Consider the following 19794-nt stretch of genomic DNA (forward strand, 5'->3'; position numbering starts at 1 on the left):
TCTTCCAGGCGCCCCCAGTCTGCATCTGGAGTCTTGCAGGAACTTGGTATCCTGAACAAAATATCAATTGTGATCTCAGCCACCCAATATCATTGATTCCTGTTGCTCTTGCAGCCAGAGCCTTCTCGGATTCCGTTCACAAAAATCACGATGAGGGGCAAGACTAAGTCGGACACTCCACCTGGTGTCTTGCAGAAACTTTCCCAGTATGCCGAAAAAACACCGACCTTAATCTCAGCCAGCCAAAAGCACGCAGATTACAGTTGGAATAACATCCGAAACCCTAAAATTTCCCCGTTCGCCCTCAAGAAAATCACAATGATGACGTCGGACGCTACGTGAATGGAAGGAAACGTGTCTAAAGTCACGTGATGAAAAGTAGGCGGGGCGTTGCTATAGTCCGTTCCTCGGATGGGAACTAGACACTACCTGGAAGTTCCAAGTTGGCACAATCTGAAGTAACAGGAGGCGGCTCCAATGTGGATGCGTGTGCTCCTGGCAGGTACTGCGTGCGTTGCTGGCAGGTACTGCGTGCGCGGGCCTTTCCTAGGTAGAGGCGCGCGCTGGGTGCAGCAGGAAGGAACATGCGCAGCGCATTTCCTTGTAAGGGTTGGGAGAAAAGGGTCAGCCTGCGGCATCTCTGCAGGTCTCTGTGCATTGCATGCTGCACTACTGGCCGTGTCTGCCTCTAATAAGAGTGTGTCTAAAAAGCATGTTACTCTAATAACCTGTTTTTTCCGTTTCTGACTTAAAATAGTCCTACCTTTTCTTCTTTTGCGTTCACCACACTTCCCACCTCCTTCTCTGTATGATAGTACCCACCCTCTCAAACCTGCTTCTATCTTGTGCCCACTCAAACATCTTAGTTTTTGGGATTCACCCACGTTCTTTTCTAAAACCTTCTTGTATCCAATCGCAGATTCGTACTTCCCAGTTGTATTACCATGATCTGGTAATTCAGCCTTTTCCACCTCTGTTAGTGCTGGGCCAAATGGTACACGCGTGCCAGTAACTAGTCTAAATCCTTCACCACCTGACCTTAGTACTAGCTGTCTTTCCAGCTCTTCTGTTTGGCCCTTTAAAACCACCCGTGAATGGTCATATTGCACAAAACACACCTCGTCCTGCTGCAGCTCCAATCGACTCATGTGTTGCCAACTCGTCATGGCAATTACTTAAGCGGACGTCCTGCTGTTACTTGGGCACCGCTACAAAATCATTGCACCGCCTCACAGCTTTTAATTTAAAGGAATTGAGGAACAGTTTGACGGTGACACGTGAGGGATTCTAGTTTGGGGGGGTTAGTTGTGGGGAGGACGGGTTCCATCAAGGTTCTGTCTTTAGTCCTGGTAGTCACTCTTTATTTTCAAACAGTTCCTAAGCAATTTTCTCATTTGAGTGTCATATTAGCAACCAATACTGCAATTTAATACCCATTTCCCAAAACAGAATGTTTTTAAATACAAAATGCACGTTGTGATGGTTACTGCCAACATCGTATTTCTGTGGTTGTGTTGAGGTGCGTTATTGGATCCGCCAGTTGCTAGTTCATGATGCATATCCAGCTGCATTTTACCGTAATCCAATGTAAGACTGAACGGTTCTGCAGTTTTAGTGCCTTTGAGGTGTCTGTGTGCAGTCAGAAGGGAGGTCCCGCAAAACGGATTAGATACTGTGGATCTTGAATTTGTGTCATGACAGTGTCCCCTGACATGGTATCCCCTAGCCTAACGCATCACAACTTCCAACAGCAAAACATGGGTTACACAATACATCAACCAATGTTCACGTGAGACTTCCAAAACACCACACTAACCCACCACAGTTACACCAATACAACTCTCCACACTACTCTGGCAGACACCACAGTCAACCATGCAGTGGTCTGAACAGCCCAGGCCACTTGGGAGACTGGCATTAAGAGGGCAGGAAATTAATGTTAGTTTGCTATGCTATACACTCTGGTGCATTAATTATCTTGTGAAACTATATTTCTGTCTTTAAAATTAGGTGGTATGTGAAGTGGGGGGTAGTTACCGCAAACAATTGTCACGGTTTATTACATGTCACACGCAAGTCTGTGATCTCCTTCCCCTACAGTGAATGTGTGCGCAGAATAAAAACACTTAATTTCTATACTTAAGGTCCTTTTTTGATAAGGCCTCCAACCCGTCTCGCACACAACCCCAACGAATACCCAGCGTCACAATGGACTAGAAACCAGGCCGGTGGGTATTAATAAGATATTTATTGAAATCAAATTAGAACCGACAGATTACATCAGCCACCTATGTTGTGGCAACACAAAAACGCAATGACTTCTGGAAAGGGACCAAGTTGAGATAACTGACAAATACTTCCTTTCAAATTACAAGACAGAAGAAAAACAATTCAACACACTTTGATAGCACAGTGGTAAGAGTCCCCCGACCCCTCCAGCAATCCTCACCACCCAAACCTCAATTGGGCTTGAATGCAAGGGAAATATCGTTTTTTGTGTGGTGTTCACAGAAACAATATGGGAGGCAGAAAGGAAAGGGGAACATTTGTTTGGCACAGCACAATGGGAAAATGGGGGGTTTTAAATTATTTATCACAACTGCTATGGGAAAGAATAGAAAGGAAGGGAATTCGTTCTGCTTAGACTTAGAAAGACAGGCGGGGATTTACAGAATACTAGTCAGCACACAAGGGGAAAAGCAGATTTTGGAAGACTTAATTACAACATTAAAGAGGAGACGGGGATGCAAGGGGAACAATTTGATTTGCCACACTTGACAATAACACAGGGCTTCAGGTTTATTATCAGAACAGAATGGGAAAACTGATTTTGGGGTGTTTAGCACAAGGGCAAGGTGAAACAGAAAATGCAAATGGGAATTTGTTTTTACCTTACACTGGGAACATCAGAACAATTTTGTTTACCACCTTACACTGGGAAGATGGGAACAATTTCGTTTTGCACCTTACACTGGGAAGATGGGAACAATTTCGTTTTGCACCTTACAATAGGACACCCATGAAAACAGGGCTTTTTGAAGTGAATTCTTTTGGCAAATCTTTAGGACTATACCGGCTCACAAAACACTGGGAAAAGATTGTTGATTTTGAATTCCACCAATACAGATCCTGTGGATTCAATGGGGGAATTAATTGATTTACTTTGAAAAATAGACTAAGGATCTACAGAGGTTAATGGGGGATTCTTCAATGGGGGAAATGACTGAAATATACAGGCAAATGGGGGTTTTGCAATGGGGAATTATCTCAGGCAATGCTACAAGAATACAGGGCCTACACAGTCTATGACTTTTGGGGTTTAGTTCTACTTACAGGAGAGGTCTGGACTGAACATCGGGGAGCGTCAGGGCCCTGCTGGGACAGCAAAAAGGGGACAGTCAAGGTCTCTGCTGAGTCCTCCACGGGATCCAAAGTCAGCTTTTCAATCTCCTGGCTGCTCTGCAAGATTTAGGCCTCTCACTGCTGGGATGTTTCTCCAGATTTCGACAGCCGATCACCTTGTGGGATTAGTGGGGAAACGTCCTGCTCTGAGGCGGGCAGACTTAGTTATAGTGCAAATGACATCACTGACTTGTCATAGTTCCTGCAGAAGGGATTGGTTAATGCTCCAGTACCCTACTCCCACCTGTGTGCTGATGGGTCCAGAAAATATGGCAGTGCCTTGGGACACTAAGGGAGGAGAGCACTTCATCATATCACTCGACAGGTGGGCTGGTCATGTTTTTGCACTTAAAATCTCACTATCTTGCAAATACCCTTAACTTCCAAAACATTCCATGTATGAATACATTTTTTTACACCTATATTTCCATGCAAGTCAAATGACAATACTCAGGAGTCTGTATGTCGTTCCTGTGCAGAGCTGCAGTTTTTCTTCATTTACTCCGGACTCGTATCAGTGAAAAATATGGCCCTTTATGGGCGCCACAGCGATCATATTTTACATGCTTCATCAATTTTCTGCATCACTAGTAAACACAATAAGGCCCCAACATTTTCCTGAATAACTAGTTATGTTTACCTCACAGAAGGGGTTAACTGCCATTTTTCCAGCAATCCCACAATAACTATTGTGAGATAAATACTGTCATTTTTACACGATAAATACATTTCTACCCATTTAAACAATGGGCAGCCGAACCACTCCTTGGCTCTCGCCCCCACCCTAGCTCTCTTAGCTTCAATTTCCCTGTTCATGCTTGTGACGTCAAGAGAGGGTTCTCTGTTTAGATTAGCTCAACCCTTCAAGAGCTAATGAGCACTAATGCCCTGTTTATTGAGTTTGTGTGACCTGGAGGTCAGAGGTGCGGCAGAACCGACCTCCTTATCTAGTCTGCCACCGCAAATTTAATCTCTAACAGTATCTAAAGTTGTATTTGTAAGGGCAGACGCTGAGGTTTGAAGTTGCAGGCCCAGATCTCCAGGACAACCAGGGCCCTGAAATGCAGTTTCACATCTTGAGAAAAGAGAGAAAAAGAAACACATGGGAAGCAGCACAGGGCCTTTCAAACTCAGCCGTACGTTGCCTTTTAACTTCACATTTCACTTTAAAATGAACTCTTAGAAGGCATACAGTTTCAGCAGGTATAATTGTCACTACAGAGTTGTCCCCTGCATGAATGAGGGCATCATAAACACTCTTTTAGTGGCTTTGGTGAACATTTTGCTTTTGCAATTGTCACTTTGGAAGAAACACAAAAGGGCATTTTCTTTAGTTCGCACATGAGAGAAACTTCATTTTACTGCAGCTGCTTCTAATCTTGGCATTTTTCTTTGAGGTACTGTGCACTGTGATTCTTTGCGCGGTGGTTTTGCGCACTGTGGTCTCATGGAATATCAGTCCAGCTCTTCATGGATTAGTCAAAATATCCTTGCCATGTGTCTTTTGCTTCTTTCATGCAAGGCAGCTTAGTATCTTCCGATTTCTAGGCCCACTTTCTCTCTTTTTTTTGGCTTTGATTCCGCAGGCCTTTTACTTGGGGGCATCTCCCCAATGACTCTGGTCTTTTATTGATGGCATCCAGGGCTATTTCACCCCACCCAATAATGCAATTCTATATGGCCTTCGGAGGCCACTAATGGGGGGAGCACAAGGATAACCATTTTAGGGATAAAATCGTATCCATTTGCCCCACTGCAAAGAAGGTGTTTTTTTAATAGTGTGAACTTGATCACTTCTAAGGACCTAGTTTTAAGCAGCTAAGTCACAGTGAGATTACACACTTTGTTTAAACAGCAAACCCTGGGATTTTACTCTCTGCAAATTAGGCACTTGGCCATACCTTCTGACCTCTACTTACACATTTAAGTTTTGGCTTTCAAGCGCTAGAATAATACTGTATTATAATGTTTATTTGAAAAATGCACATCCCATAGTAAAGCAATCTGGCAACATGTAAATACTTATGCTCAGCCCAAATATATCACTGTATCTTTTTATTGTCCACATCCTGAACGTGAAACTAAAAGTCATAATTGCAAAATGATAGACTGAAATGTCTCCTATTGTACAGCACTGTGCTTTCGGCTCTTTAAGAAATGTAGGGGGTCCTTTTTTTACCAAAAATGTTAATTTCACTGAGGGGACCGTTACTTTTACCCTTACATAAAAAAACAGGTCCCATGCAAGCAGTTGGCATTTGCAGTATGAAGTGCAAAACAAAGGTGTAAATACAGGCGTACACACCTGTATGCCTTAGTTTTTTTCACTTTGTAGTGATAATTAAAGTAAATGCCACTTGCCATTCATGTATTTGTATTTATTTTTTTGTATTTTATTGAATTTATATAGCCCTTTACTCCAGTGCTTTACATTAGAACAAGTAAACATACAGCAAGCATAAGATGACAATTGAAACCATCATCATGCATGGTAGGCAATATTTCAAATGGAGTCCTTTGGAATCCACCTGCTTTTAGCTGGCGGAAAAAGCAGTTAAATTCCATAAGAAGCCAAAGCATTTGCACTGGCATGAAAATGACATGCTGCTGTGGCTTTGTATGACAGCGGATGGATGTTTCAGAAAAGGCAATTCGGTCCATGTCCCTTCTCTGCCATACATATAAAAGAACATAGAGTGCGGTGTAAGAAGCATGTGTAAAATATATAAGTATACATTTTACAAATTATTTTTATGCTATGCCATTAAAAAAACATGGTCACCACTCCTAAGCTTATGATGGCTCAGCAGGCCACTTCAGGCATTGCCCAGAGTTTCGGGGGGTGGGGCTGGAGCTCAATTAACCCAATGGTGTTGCACCTATGACTCCCTGATGGAGATTTGATGCCTGATGCAGAACTCCTCCAAAGCTGAGGTTATCTTCTAACCCATTACCTCACTTTCCTCTAACCCCCCCAAACTCCTAACACTCACTGTATCCAGTATACTGACCAGTATAGCTACTAAACCTGGGGTTCTTTTTGACCACAATATGAAACTGATTAATCCTGCGGAGGGAGTCCTCACTGATTCTCCAATGATGATCTTCTCCCACATGGTCAGGGGACGGCATCTGCTATCCGATCCTGATCCTGGGGTGGTATTTTGAGGGCAGATCATGTGGGAAGGGGCGACTATTGGGAGGAGGTGATGACTCCATTAAGAGAGACACAGTATACTCCACTTACCCCACCACCCCCTTGACGAAAACACTATAACCTCTAAAATGCCACTGGCATACTGTCATGACTGATGGTTTTGATTTAAACAAATATCAAAAACAATACAACCTTAAAAGATCTAAAATTCCCATTGACTCCACTCACATTTTAATGTTTTCATTTTATTGTGCATTTGTTAGGCGCTTGATACAACAGGAATGTGTTTCAAAGTACCACCACGCTAAATGTTAAGGGAACAAGGGAAATTATAACAGTGGCAAAAACATAACAGTAATATATATATATATATATTAATCAGTTGTGGTCCTACTAGGCCTTGCGGTGTTCGGCTGTGCACGTGCATTATAGAGACGTGCAGGGGAGGGGGATGGAAGAGGGAGCAGAGGAAGTGGACAAGTGCGGGAGGAGGGCCCAAGAGGGATGTGCTAAGGGGAGCCAGGAGGAGAGCCTCAGCTAAGTGTTTGCACATGCAACTCTCAAGGGTGGTATGTGGAGCCACAGGGCAGTGCGGTGGGGGGCAAGGGTGCTGGAATAGACTGAGGAAGGGTCACAGCTCCTGTGAGGTTCATGAGGATCAGGCCACCGGTCACATCGGCAGTGAGGTAATTATCAAGGAAGGGAAAGAGCTAGAAAAGAGCAGAGTTTTGAGCAGTTTCCGGAACTTGGCGGTCCTGCTCATATCTTCGAGAGGTGGGGAGGCTGTTCCATAGGGAGGCACCATCCGTGGAGAGAGACCTACTCCCACTCTCTCTCCTTGGACTCATTTGACAGTTAGAGAGTTGGAATTAGAGGAGCGTAGGGCTCTAGCAGGGGAGTATTTAGGGAGGGAAAGTTGGAGATGGAGTGGTCCCATGCCCCTGAAGGCCTTGTGGATGATGCAGAGGTTCTTGAATTTGATCTTGCAGCCACCGGGAGCCAGTGGGGAGATGTTGGGGCCTGAGAGATCCAGTCCCTGGGCTGGAAGCCAAGGATAAGTCTTGCAGCCCTATTCTCGATTAGCTGGAGGGGGCGAAGGGAGGACAGTGTCCAGCCTGGTCCAGCCTGTTGCAGTAGTCTTGCCTGGGGAGGACCAGAGCTCTGGAGACATTAAGCTTCTGTGGGAAGGTGAGAAGGTCCATGATGTGAGGAGTGAAGGAGAGAGCAGAGTCGAAGATGACTCAAGAGTTTTTTGGCCTCACAAAATGGTGGGGGTAGAGGGCCCAAGGCCGCCAGAGGGTAGGAGGAAAATAGGGTACAGGTGTCCTGATGAGGATGATCTCTGTCTTAGTGGCATTGAGACAGCGATAATTTTCTGCTTCTGCGCACCATGCCTGAATAGCAAACAGGCAGTCAGGGAGGAAGAAGGGGAGGTAGAGGGAAGTGTGAAGGAAAGCTGTCTCATCGGCATAACACTGGAAATGGGGAGAAAGAAGAGATCAGGTGAGCAAGAGGGGTGAGCTAGATATTGAAGAGCCAAGGCGATAGAAAAGAGCCCTGGGGGACTCCACAGGTAGAGAGGGGTGGTGGTGGAGGAGAAAGGGCCCAATTGCAGCTGGGAAGGGCGGTTAGTGAGGAAAGAGGTCAGCCAGTCCAGTGCCTGGTCAGTGATGCAGAGTGTGTCTGAGCCATTTTATGAGGATGGAATGGTTGACCGTGTCAAAGGCAGAGGAGAGATTGAGGAGAATGACAACAGCAGGAGAGTTGGAGTCGAGATTTGCAAGCATGGTTTCACGGGTGTTCAGGAGAACAGTTTCCACCCAGAATCCAGATTGATGATCATGAAAGCAGTTAACAAGATCAGAGTGACGGGTCAGTTGGGGGAGGACCAACATTTCCAGCGTTTAACCAGGAAGGGGGTAGTAGAGATAGGGCGATAGTTAGCCGGGCTGGAGGGGGGTCAGCGGACAGCTTTATTTTTAGGAGAGGGTGCACAAATGGATAGAGGGAAAGAGCCAGTGGCGAGTGGTTAATTAATCCTCAAGTACTGAAGACGAGGAACAGGAAGGAGTTAATGTGGATTGAAGGAAACTCCAAGCTAAACATGTAGACTGGTTGTCATAATGGAAATCGGCTGTGCAGGACATTTAAACATGGCGAACACCTTCAATTGAGAGGTGGAGGAGAGATGCTGAGCGAGTGAAGCGGGAATCGGACGCATGGAGACGGACCGTGCTGAGAGAGACCGATGCTACCAAACAACCGCTTGTGAGCATACTTTACTGGAGAGGCTTGAGACCTAGAGAAGTTCAGCAGATGCCTTGGAAGGGCCGCTGAAGCGAGGCTGTTGGGGAGACAGTCTTGTTAAACTGCCAGAGTTCTCTGAATGCGCAGTTGTTGGGGGAACCAAATGAGGGTCTGCAAAGCAGGGAAGCCTTCCACGAGTTAAAACATCACTACAGCAACGTGCCACGTTTCGGAGTCGCCATCAAACACCGGTGAGACTGCCCATAGGTGTTGGGGATCCTGGGGGAAAATGTATTTTGAATACCGACCAAGTTAATTAGAAAGACAGAATTTACACATCCTCATGTAAGAGCAGTCCATATGGGGAAAGTTGGAGTAAATATTACCAGTATTAGATAAACATTAATGAAGAAGGTGAAAGGCAAAATCTGTACAAGTCTCCATTTATGAGATGTCAATTTGGGAACAATTGTAACAAGTATTGCCACAAGCAAGTATAAACCGTGAACAAGTACAACTTTATTATACTTAATGAGAAAGGGAAAATGTTTGTTTTATTTTTGTATTTTTTTCCTTTATTGTGACACTGGTTGCATATACTCAACCTTGCACAAATCAGTAGTTCACATACAAAAAAAGTAAAACATTGTTAAAACAAACTACAAATAAAAGTTTGATATTTACATTAAAAACAACTCACTGTACATTTACAACCGGTTGACTTGCAACAAAAGCACTCACTATTATTCAATACCAATTTTACCAGCTTAACTTACACCGGACTGTTACTTTTAATTGTGGGTGCAGCATTCTCCACACTTGAAATTCTTGAGAAGAACGATTGAGAGTTCAGTAGGCTGAAATCATGTGTGAATTGCCTAAATAGCTGAGTTCTTATCTGTAAGGCAGGGCAAAATAGAACTATATGTTCACGATTTTTAACCACATCCCTGTTACCACAATGAGAATAACCCATTCTCACTCCTTCCCTACTTGTTCTAATATTACATATTTCTCCTGCCAGGAGCAGATTGTCTGAATCCAAGGAACTGACATGGCCAAAAGCCATTCAGAAACTTTGTGGGATATTTCGGTAGAGCACCCAGTGGTTTATGAAGAATAGAGAGGCTACAATATAATGTGTACTCCCGTCTTCTGGATTTTGCTTATCCAGTCCCATCTAAGAAGGTGCATTTTTTTTTTTTTTCTTTTTTTTTTTACATCATTCGGATTTAACATTAACACACAAGCTCTAGTTCATATATCACTCAACACTCGTTCCACTCTAGCCCTAAAGTTCTCAATTGCTTTCACAGTTCCAGAAGGAATGACTCCCGCCAGTTCTTCGTAAAGCGAATGCCTCCTTGATACAAGTAATCGTCTGTATAACAGGAGAATTCTCCAGACCAAAGGCTACTTGGAGAACTCAAGCCTAATTCAAACCTTAGTTCTGTGATGGGCACGCAGTTGGGCAAGCCCAGGTCATGTTTCCAAACCCTGGACTTAACCTTTTCATTTGGCACAGATCGCAAGCCGTGGCTTATCTCTGTGCCATCTACAAGGCATGGCACAACCTTCATTCTGTAAAAGGTGACAAGTGGACACAGCGAAAATCTGTAATCTTTTTTTTAAAATAATTTTCATCTGGCTGCCACTTGGGTCACCTTACACATCAAATGGCACAAATTGGGTGCCATGTGTTAATATCCCTGCAAAAATATTGCCCTACAAAAATATCGGCATATTTTTGCAGCAATATTAAGCCATGGAACCTGCGGGCGACCCACCCCCCAAAAATATTGCCAATGGCCGTTCCAGGCGACCATATATACGGCAATATTTTTAGTGGGGATAATACGTAGTGCTACCCCAAATAGACCCCCACACTTACTGTCGCATCCAAATTAATACCAAGATAGGTCAGGGAATTAGTTGGAATCGGCTTTTCAGCACCCATGGTCCAACTGTCGCCGACTTCCAATCTTATCTTACTCGTAAAACCTTTTATAATATTGTTTTTCCCATTTATGCTTAGTTCTTTCATAGCAGAATACTCCCTGATTGCGTTCATTTGGCTCTGCACACCGACCTGAGTTCTATCTAAAAGAATTTAAATGATCTGCATACTTTGGATACGGAATACTTATTGTTGACCATCTCGGTGGAGCAAATGAGGTCTTCCTAAGAAAGACACCCAGGTTGGATAAATAAAGATTAAACAAACACGGGGCTAACACACATCCATTGTGGAAGCCCCTCATAGGTGGGATGCACTCTGCCCGGGACCCCCTCCCATCATTCCTCCTCCCATTAAGATGTGTAACCCGTTATGGCACATGAAAGTATCACATGCATCACTCTATCCCATCAGTAATTCATTCAATTTGGATCTACATGGGTTATTGTATATATTTTTCACCAAAATTGGCTTTGGGAACCAAAGACCCTTAAGTACTACTTTAATAGCCAATAACCCATAGAGATCATCTGAAATTACCTCTGCATCCACTAACCTAGAATTCTGGATCAGTACAATCGGACCCCAGAGAGTCTTCTACCTTCACCCTTCCTAGCCAATTGCAGGAAAACGGTGAACCCATCTGATGTCATGGGGACAAATAACCAGGCTTCATGGAGAAGAATATTATGTTTCAAAGATTTTTCCTTTCCTCATTCCCCAGGAAGCTGTTATAACCACAAGAATTCCATCTGAATAATCTAAGCTTATACTTTCGACTAGAGTCCGTCCCCATTGTAAGAAGTCCTGGTGAGAAGTCCTGGTGAGATGAGCATATCAGGCAGTGAGTTCCCTTTCCTTTTGTTTGCAGTTCACACCATTTACATTCCAAGACACTATTTCCAAGCCTTTTTTGTTAGCCTGGGCCATATTAGAACTGAACAGAACCCACACTGTGAAGAAACACAAGAACAATAACGGAACTTGCAACCGCTTGGTATTGTCAGTTAGGGATGTAACGGTATTACGGTATACCGTTAAAGATACCGTGAACCACTTAATTGAACAATAATAACCGTCACATTGTTTATACCGTTCATACCGTTAAGTGTGCTTTTCAATCTAATTTTGAAAGGCTGCAGTAAGCAAGTGCTGCGCAGTCTTGGTCTTGCACTGTTGGATGTGCCGTCTGCCAAGTAGTTTCAGTTGGAGCAGTTTTTAATGCCATTCCATAAACCACACGTGCCTGTCACAAAATCAATATGTTAGCAATAGGAAGAATAAATACAGTGCCAAGAAGGAAGAGGGTTTACTTTGGGTTGACGGCTTTGGGGTTTATATATTTATAATGGATAATGTTTTCTAAACATATGACAATGGGGGATTTCCCTGATTCTATCATTGAATTTACATATAATTAGTCTCTGTAGTCTCTGTGGGTATTCCCTGCTGCCATACCAAAGGGTAACATGTCCGTGATTACTGAACACCTTTTCGCCAGCAAGTAAACTAAAGGCTGTAACGTAAAGAGAGTGCGTGTACGTGTGTGTATGCGCACAAGCGTATACTACCATCAGCCTCCATTGATCTGTGGCATGCAGGTTATCAAGATGGCAACATGTTAATCTTCACCAGTAGCCAGTAGGGGAGCTGAAAGCCTAAATGACCACTTAAGAAAAGCTGTTCAGCTTGCTTTGCCAGTCGCAGCAGAGCTCCCCCCCCCCTGCTCCCCTCCTCTCCTCACGTGTGTTTGGTGGAAGCAAGGGGTGGCATTTCAGTGGAAAGTATGTTGAAAAGCCCAATTCTGGCCCTGGGTGCCTAGTTTTGTTTGTGATGATAAGTCTGACAATTTATGACCTTTTACAAAATATTTGTTAAGATTAGTTAGCTCCACCTGCTATACCGCGATAACCATGATATACCGTCATTTGGCAAGAAGGTTATTGTACCGTCATAAAATTAATACCGTGACACCCCTATTGTCAGTACAAACCCACCAGCAGCTCCCTTATAGAAAGATATCTGTCCCGTCCCATGCCCATAGAATTCAATAGTTAAAGTGCACATCTTAGTAAAATCCATACCCCAAAACCTAAATGCTGCAGCAACTTATTTACATGTGAATACACCATTACTTCTAAAGTTTCCTAGTGATCACTTCTTCTTACCGTGGAACTTGACAGCTTATTCAAATGTTCCTTTCAGCAGTCAAATATTATCTCAATCTATTGGCATTCGGCTTAAGTCTAGAATGAGTTTAATTAACATTGCCTCCTTTTTTTTTTATTCATGTAGCTATTCATCCCATGTATGATTCTTGAAACACTTGTGTATTTGCGCGTTATAAATGCCATATCGTAATCAGTGACAAGCATCCCTAAATGACTCCTGGCATCGAGAGAGAGAGAGGGAGAGAGAGAAAATATTCTATTAACTAAAAAGGAGGTGATAGTGCCACATAGGACAGCATATGCTTAACCTCAAGGTCACCACTACCGACCATATTGCCCCAAACTTAATCTATTTGCCTATTGAACTGACTACTGGAGCATGACTAAGTACCCCATCAATCCAGAGTCATACTACCACATCCCTCCATTGCATAACCAAACTTCTTTCTCTTACAATTTAAACCTACTGCACCACACTCGTCTGCCAGTGCTTATGGACCGTGAAAGAGGACATGATCAACTCGAACTTTGGGGCACAGCCGCCAAACAGATATAAATGATGCAGGGATAGCAACAAAACAGAAGAGCAATGGAAATGCCCTCACCAAACCCGCACCGCCCAAAGTTCCCTCCAGTAAAATGCATTTAGACATTCCTGGTATATGGGGGTGTAAACATACACTCAGCGGTCAAACCGACCACTGACATCAGACCCACGTTACTTATTACACACAAACCCAGATCGTAACCTGTCACTGAACAAGGAATTTCAATCTAATTACAAACGGCATGCATCGGCCAAACCGGAGAAACCAGATGACCCATTCTTTGTATGAAAAATAAATTGATTAATGTCGAGCCACCGACATCATCCGACACCCAAAGGAACCTTCCACAGACACCATATACCGCCCGAGCTCCAGCAATAGTCGTGCTGGCCCTCGAGATACATGGGGATCGATTAAGTTGCTTAACTCACGTTCAAGACAATCATTTAAAGATCCCCCCCCCCCTGCACTGCTTAAGCACCGACCAGGATGGATACCACAGTGCCTCCATGAACCGGTGCCAAGAACGCGTCATTCCAAATCTCACCTTCCTGGATGCAACATCAGCGTAACAACAATACGCATCCTGGTGGCCACACCTCGCAACTATCCAGCATTTGGGACGAGGTTCTCGCGTCGCAAGTCTAGAGTACGATAAACTGCAGGGCAATGCGGTATGCTCTGCCATTTCTTAGACTCCGGCTTTCACTTCTTAAATTAAGGAAGGCACCTCACAAAGTAGCGCACACCCTCCCTTTCACACCACACGCTCTCGAAACTCAACAAAGCTGTTTATAACGGTAACCCTGCATTTAACCAATAACGCCAATAAATGAACATAAATGTAAATATAAACATCCAAATCTTAACATTTTTAAATATTACATTGCTGCAATTTAACCCAACGTTCTAAATGAAAGGCTGAGCTATTCCTGGTATATTCATTGGGTTTCAGCCTCTTTAAGCCACCGTTCATTTTCAGCAGGGTCTGCTGTTGTTTTCACACCCTTTTCCATGTAAATCTTCAGAGTTGCAGGCTTCACCAACACAGTTCTCTTTTTCTCCAGAGCAGTGGCTTTGGCGACCTTGAAAGCCCTCCTTTTCTCAACGATCTCCTTGGGAAAGTCCTCATAAATAGCAAGGGATCTCCCATCGAGAACCAGTTTCCCCTCTCTCCCTTGCTGCCTTCAAGATTTTCTCCTTTACACTGATTTTGGTTAAAACCAAAATGATCTGCCTTGATCTGTCCTTCATGATTTTCCCAGCTCTATAGGAGTAATCCAAATCACCAGAGGTCACAATTTCCTTTCCCAGAACCTATGTCAAGACCCCGAGGACTCGTGAGTCTAAATCTTTATCTAAATCAGGGCTGTAAACCCAGCAAGCGCAGCTTCAGGTTCCTGCTTTCAACTATTGGCAAACCTAATGATGGCCGCAAAGCGTTGCATAGCAAAGCAATGGAAACAGAAGGTACTGCCATCCATTATACAATGGTATTATGCAATCTGGGACACTGTGGATGTGGAGCAGATGACGGCGATAATCCATGGGTCATTGAGGAAATTTAGTAAAGTTTGGTCACCCTTTCTTACCTATGCACTTAAGGACACTGCACACCAATACATCCCGAAGAGACTGAGGGATATTGGAGGAGGAAGAGGACTGAGCTGAAGGAGACAGGATATAAGGGGCTGCTCTCAGACTGGTTAGGGGGGATTGGGAGGGGAGGTGTTGCAGTTACTACAGTATGTAATGTTGAGCTGTGAAAAAAGATATGGCAATGCAAAACCAATTGTATATGATGAGCAAATAACGTTTTTTGTTTAAAAAAAACAACTAATTTTGCTATCTGTACCTTCATCAGCCTCCTGTGATCTTCCCCTACCTCTGGGCAATTGATGCCTTGATGGAGGGAAATGGTGCAAACTTCGCTAATCTTCAAGCAAGCCTACCAAGAACCAATAGACCCTTAGTTGTATGATTGTCCTCGGAGTGAAGCAACTAATAACATCTACGTAGTATGACAAGGCCCCCCATCAGAGGTGCATGGAGTACTGTAAAATGTTAATAGATTAAACTACATTTGCACAAAACGAGTAGAAAAGCATAGTATTACTAATCGCCTAGAAATGATGCAAAGGCAGGTAAGGATTGAGTTTAAATAGATTTGTCTTCGTTATAAAACAGGCAGCTAGACAACGAGTAGTGGATTTCCTGCAAAATGAAATCCACTGCAACAGCGTCTAAGAAATACCTATTGAAAAAAACAAAGTACAGTGATGGGACTTCTTTTACTGTCTCCTTCTCTAACCGCTTGACGGTACCTGGATGGAATGGTTCCCTAAAAGGGTCATGATGGATCAGAAATGAAGTTCTTGGTGAATGTTTATAGTAACCAACAAAAATTAACCAGACAGCTACAGCCTGCCAGAACTATTTTGTTGCCCAGAATAAATGTTGCCCTGCTTAATGCTGTACAACAGGATGCTTTGTTGTACTACCCAGCTGACCCGCTTCAAGCTAGGCAAGGTCTGTGCCAGGATGCATAATTTCAGTTCAGACACTGGGTGCTTATATTGTGAACTCTACTGATTCCTACGGCTTTGGGCAGATGATTCTGGAACCTTGCGTGCGAACCAGAGCTATGTCATATGCTGGTACTGGTTCTGTTTTAGGCTTCGCCGATGATGGTTGTCTTGGTGGATTTGCTTACTCAGCTTGGCCACAGATACTAAGTAGAAATCCTAGGAAGTGTGAAGCCTCTAGATGCAGTAGCCTATGTTATGTACTGATGTCGGGCGCAGACAACCCATAGAAACTGATCAAAAGTGTGCTGTCCTCCGACCTTAATTTAGGGCACTTTCGTGGAACAAGGGGGGAGGGGTACTATCTGCTTTATTTAGTGGGACAGACCTGCAGGGAACAGCCTAGATGCACCAACTCGCCGAAGGTTGCCCTTCAGGCTCCAAAGTTTATGTATTTTCTAGATGCTCCATCGGAATTCTTCTCACCAGATCATTTCTTCCCACTCGTACCACCTATGTTCTTTTCAGCTGGTAAAAAACGTTTACGCCCGATTGAGGGGCGGAGGTGTTTAGACAATTCATTGAGAAAATCTGATTTATATGCTTTTCTTTGCAGGTCAATGAAATCCTACATTCAGGGGGGAAAAACATCAAGTTGCAAGCCACAACCCCCTCGCCACCTTAATTCTATACATGCAGACAGCATACTATTTATTACTCGCCAAGAGTCCATTAGCACTAACCAATGGCTAGTGGTGCATCTAAATTCTGCACCCTTCTACATTAGTACATACATTCCTATAAAAACACTACATTTCTCATAGTGTCAGTCCATAGTATAGTAGGATTGGAAGATAGTGTCGTACGTTAACCTGAAAATAGAAAGATAATTCTTTTTAAGTTCACTTGCATACATAATCTTCTTTATTGTTAAAACTACTCTGCTATAACCCAGCAGATCTTCTGTGTTCTTATGGGTCTACATATAGTTCACGCTACAATTTTCACTTCAAACGTTCCCCTCAACATTTGTGTTCCTTAATTTCTGATCTGCGGGTTACACTTCCTCCTTCAATTCTCTTGTCTACAAATGATCCATAGGCTAGCCCCCGGTACCTGGCTTCTCTCATTACTCACCCCTTCTCACTTTGAGATTTCAAATCTTCTTCAACATGTCATGCGACAAAATGACGATTGCTGTGCAAGTGTACCCCGAGTAGTAGTGGCTGAACTGGGTACTTAGCCCTCGCACTACTACATACCATCAGTGATCCCAATCATAAAGGTGAAACAGACTGTCAAGACATATATACATTCCCTACGTTTTGTGGCAATGTAGGCCGTTGGCAGGATACGTAGGATGTGTGAATGTGACAACCGTAGCAACCCATACAGCAATAGTACAGCAGTCCAAAATAAAGTAATGTCCAATCCAGGTTATAATATGTTAATTAAACACACCAAATGGTGGGCTGTGAGCTCCATGCAGTCCAAAGGAGGCGTCCAAGTGTAGGCAGTTCGGATGGGTCACCTGGGTTCGTTTGAAGCTCAAGCTGGTTTGAGACATTGGCAACTGCTAGATCAGGTCGATGAGTGATGTGAGTCGAGGTCCATGGCGGTTCGAAGCTATGACCTTGATGGTCCAACGAAATGTTCGAAGAGGCAACCGTTTGAAGTAGTCACAGTGGCGAGCTGGTGATTCGAGTTGAACAGTTCACAAGCTCTGCTTGTTAGGGTGTGTAGATGAGCCAGTTCGGAGTGCCAAAAGCAGCATAGCAGGTCCTGGCGGTTTGAAAGCGTTCTAATGTGGTTGACTCGCTTGTGAGGATGGGTCGATGCTGTGGAATGCAGGAATCCGGCTGTTCGGCTTCTTTTGGTGCTGCTAGTCCCAATCTAGGGGCTCGTGGACAAGATTAGTCCTTTTTCCTCTTCACTCCCACGTGGAAGGCTACTTGGCACATGCAGGAAACCTTAATCTGTTCCATTGAGGAGCCTGGGTACTGTTGCAGCTGCCATAAAATGCAGTTCTTGATCCAACAACAGATTGTTCCCAGTTTTCCCTGGCAATGGTTGGGTAGCAGAACTTGAAAAATCTCCGGACGAGGGCTTTGTAATGGACTGCTCTCCGAACATTGTCAAAATGAGGAATTTTTGTCTCATTAGTACTAAAGTAATGGAAGGAGGAGTGAGTGTCCAGCTTCCTTTTTATAAAGGCAACAGGCCACAGGGTATTGGATAAAAGCAAGCCTGCTTTAAAGGGTCCAATCATGATCCATTAACAAATAACGTTTGCTTTCTTGCATCATATCCAAAGTGATTTGCTTTGCAGATAGTGGAGAAGGCTAGAAGAAAAAAGAAAACCAAGATGGAACAACCCTTCGTCCACTCCGTTCTGCCCTGTCTAATCCTTCCCCCATTCCCAAGTGTGCAACTTCAAAGTCCCTTTGGTATGCGATACTATAGTGGGAGGCTGACCTTTTTGATTAAGGTGTGCATATTTGAAGCTTGAAATCCCAGGACTCCCCTGCTGGGAGTTCCTGTGCTAGAAAGAGATGATCAAAGATAGACTGCTCCCTCTGCTTATTGTCCTGCTGGCTGCAGCAGAGACAGGAAGACTATAGAGAATATGCACATCCTGTACATTGCTGGCCTGGACTCAGTGTTCACATGTATGCTACAAATCAGATGTGGCTTTAATAATTATGCGAACTACAAGTTGTCATACAAAAACCCGGATGGGGCTTCTATTTCAAGTTTATAATAATCATTATGGTATTGAAATGCATCCTCAGTTGGCACTGATTTTGCTGTCAAATTTCACCTCTGCACCTGCTATATTCATCTGGAAAACAGGTGCTGCAAATCAGCAGACTGATGCAGCAGGGCAGAGGTGTGCACTTTAATTTTTGGCATGGAGTTTAATGCAAGCAGGCCTATTTAGCAGACCAACCTTTCTGAGAAGGATTACCTTCTATTAATAAGAATTAAAACTGGGCCTTTTGACCCTTGCCATATAGCAATCCTTCACATGTATTTACCATGTATCATTTTCTAATGCTTCGTTTCATTTAGGTGTCATTCCCCCAGTCGATTAAGAATGTTGCAGTCTCCCCCCTATTAAAGAAAGTCTCCCCCCTATTAAAGAAAGCAGGACTAGATCCTATCGACCCAGCTAATCTTAGACCAATTACCAATACCTTATTCTTTCTTAAACTTGTAGACAAGGTAGCAACCATCCAACTACAGGCTTATGTACAGATGGCTGGTATACTACACGTCAAACAATCTGGTTTTAGAAGCCATCATAGCACTGAGATTGCTCTCTTGGATCTACAGACCCTCATGCTGTCTAAACTGGAGGAAAGTAAGTCGGGGCTGCTGATGCTGTTGGATTTATCAGCAGCCTTCGATTTGTTTGATCATAAAATTCTACTTGACAGAAAGAAGACTGTCGGGGGCCTCTCTGTCAATGCCATAGCTTGGTTGAGATCATTCTTGGAGGGCCGACGGTCACAGGTGTACTGGGGGGATAGTGCTTCTAAATCACAACTTATAACTTGTGGTGTACCCCAGGGAGCATGTTTATCTCCATTATTGTTTAATATTTACATTCTCCCTCTCTGTAGTGAATTAGTCTTTTCAGATTTTCTTTTGTAACTACGCTGATGACGTTCAGTTGGTTCTCGATATCACTGGTGATTACGATGCTGACTAACAAACAGTGAATATGGTTTACCTACTGATAAAGCAGTGGATGTCCACCAATTGGCTCTGCTTGAATGCCTTA

The 19794-nt window shown here is 43.7% G+C and overlaps 1 protein-coding gene across 2 annotated transcripts in view; it reads left to right on the forward strand.

Moving 5' to 3' along the window:
* The first annotated feature begins 354 nt into the window (after window positions 1-354).
* The window catches only part of LNPK (lunapark, ER junction formation factor), a 1074215-nt gene continuing 1054775 nt past the window's right edge, over window positions 355-19794 (forward strand). The window contains exon 1 of one of the 2 annotated variants that reach the window (XM_069616137.1): window positions 355-502. The gene's annotated coding sequence lies outside the window, so the exon portion shown is untranslated. Of the gene's footprint in view, window positions 525-19794 lie in introns of both variants that reach the window. The other variant, XM_069616138.1, reaches the window with a different exon arrangement.

The sequence above is a fragment of the Ambystoma mexicanum genome, chromosome 9, assembly GCF_040938575.1.
Source record: "Ambystoma mexicanum isolate Mex_15411 chromosome 9, UKY_AmexF1_1, whole genome shotgun sequence".
NCBI lineage: Eukaryota > Metazoa > Chordata > Amphibia > Caudata > Ambystomatidae > Ambystoma > Ambystoma mexicanum.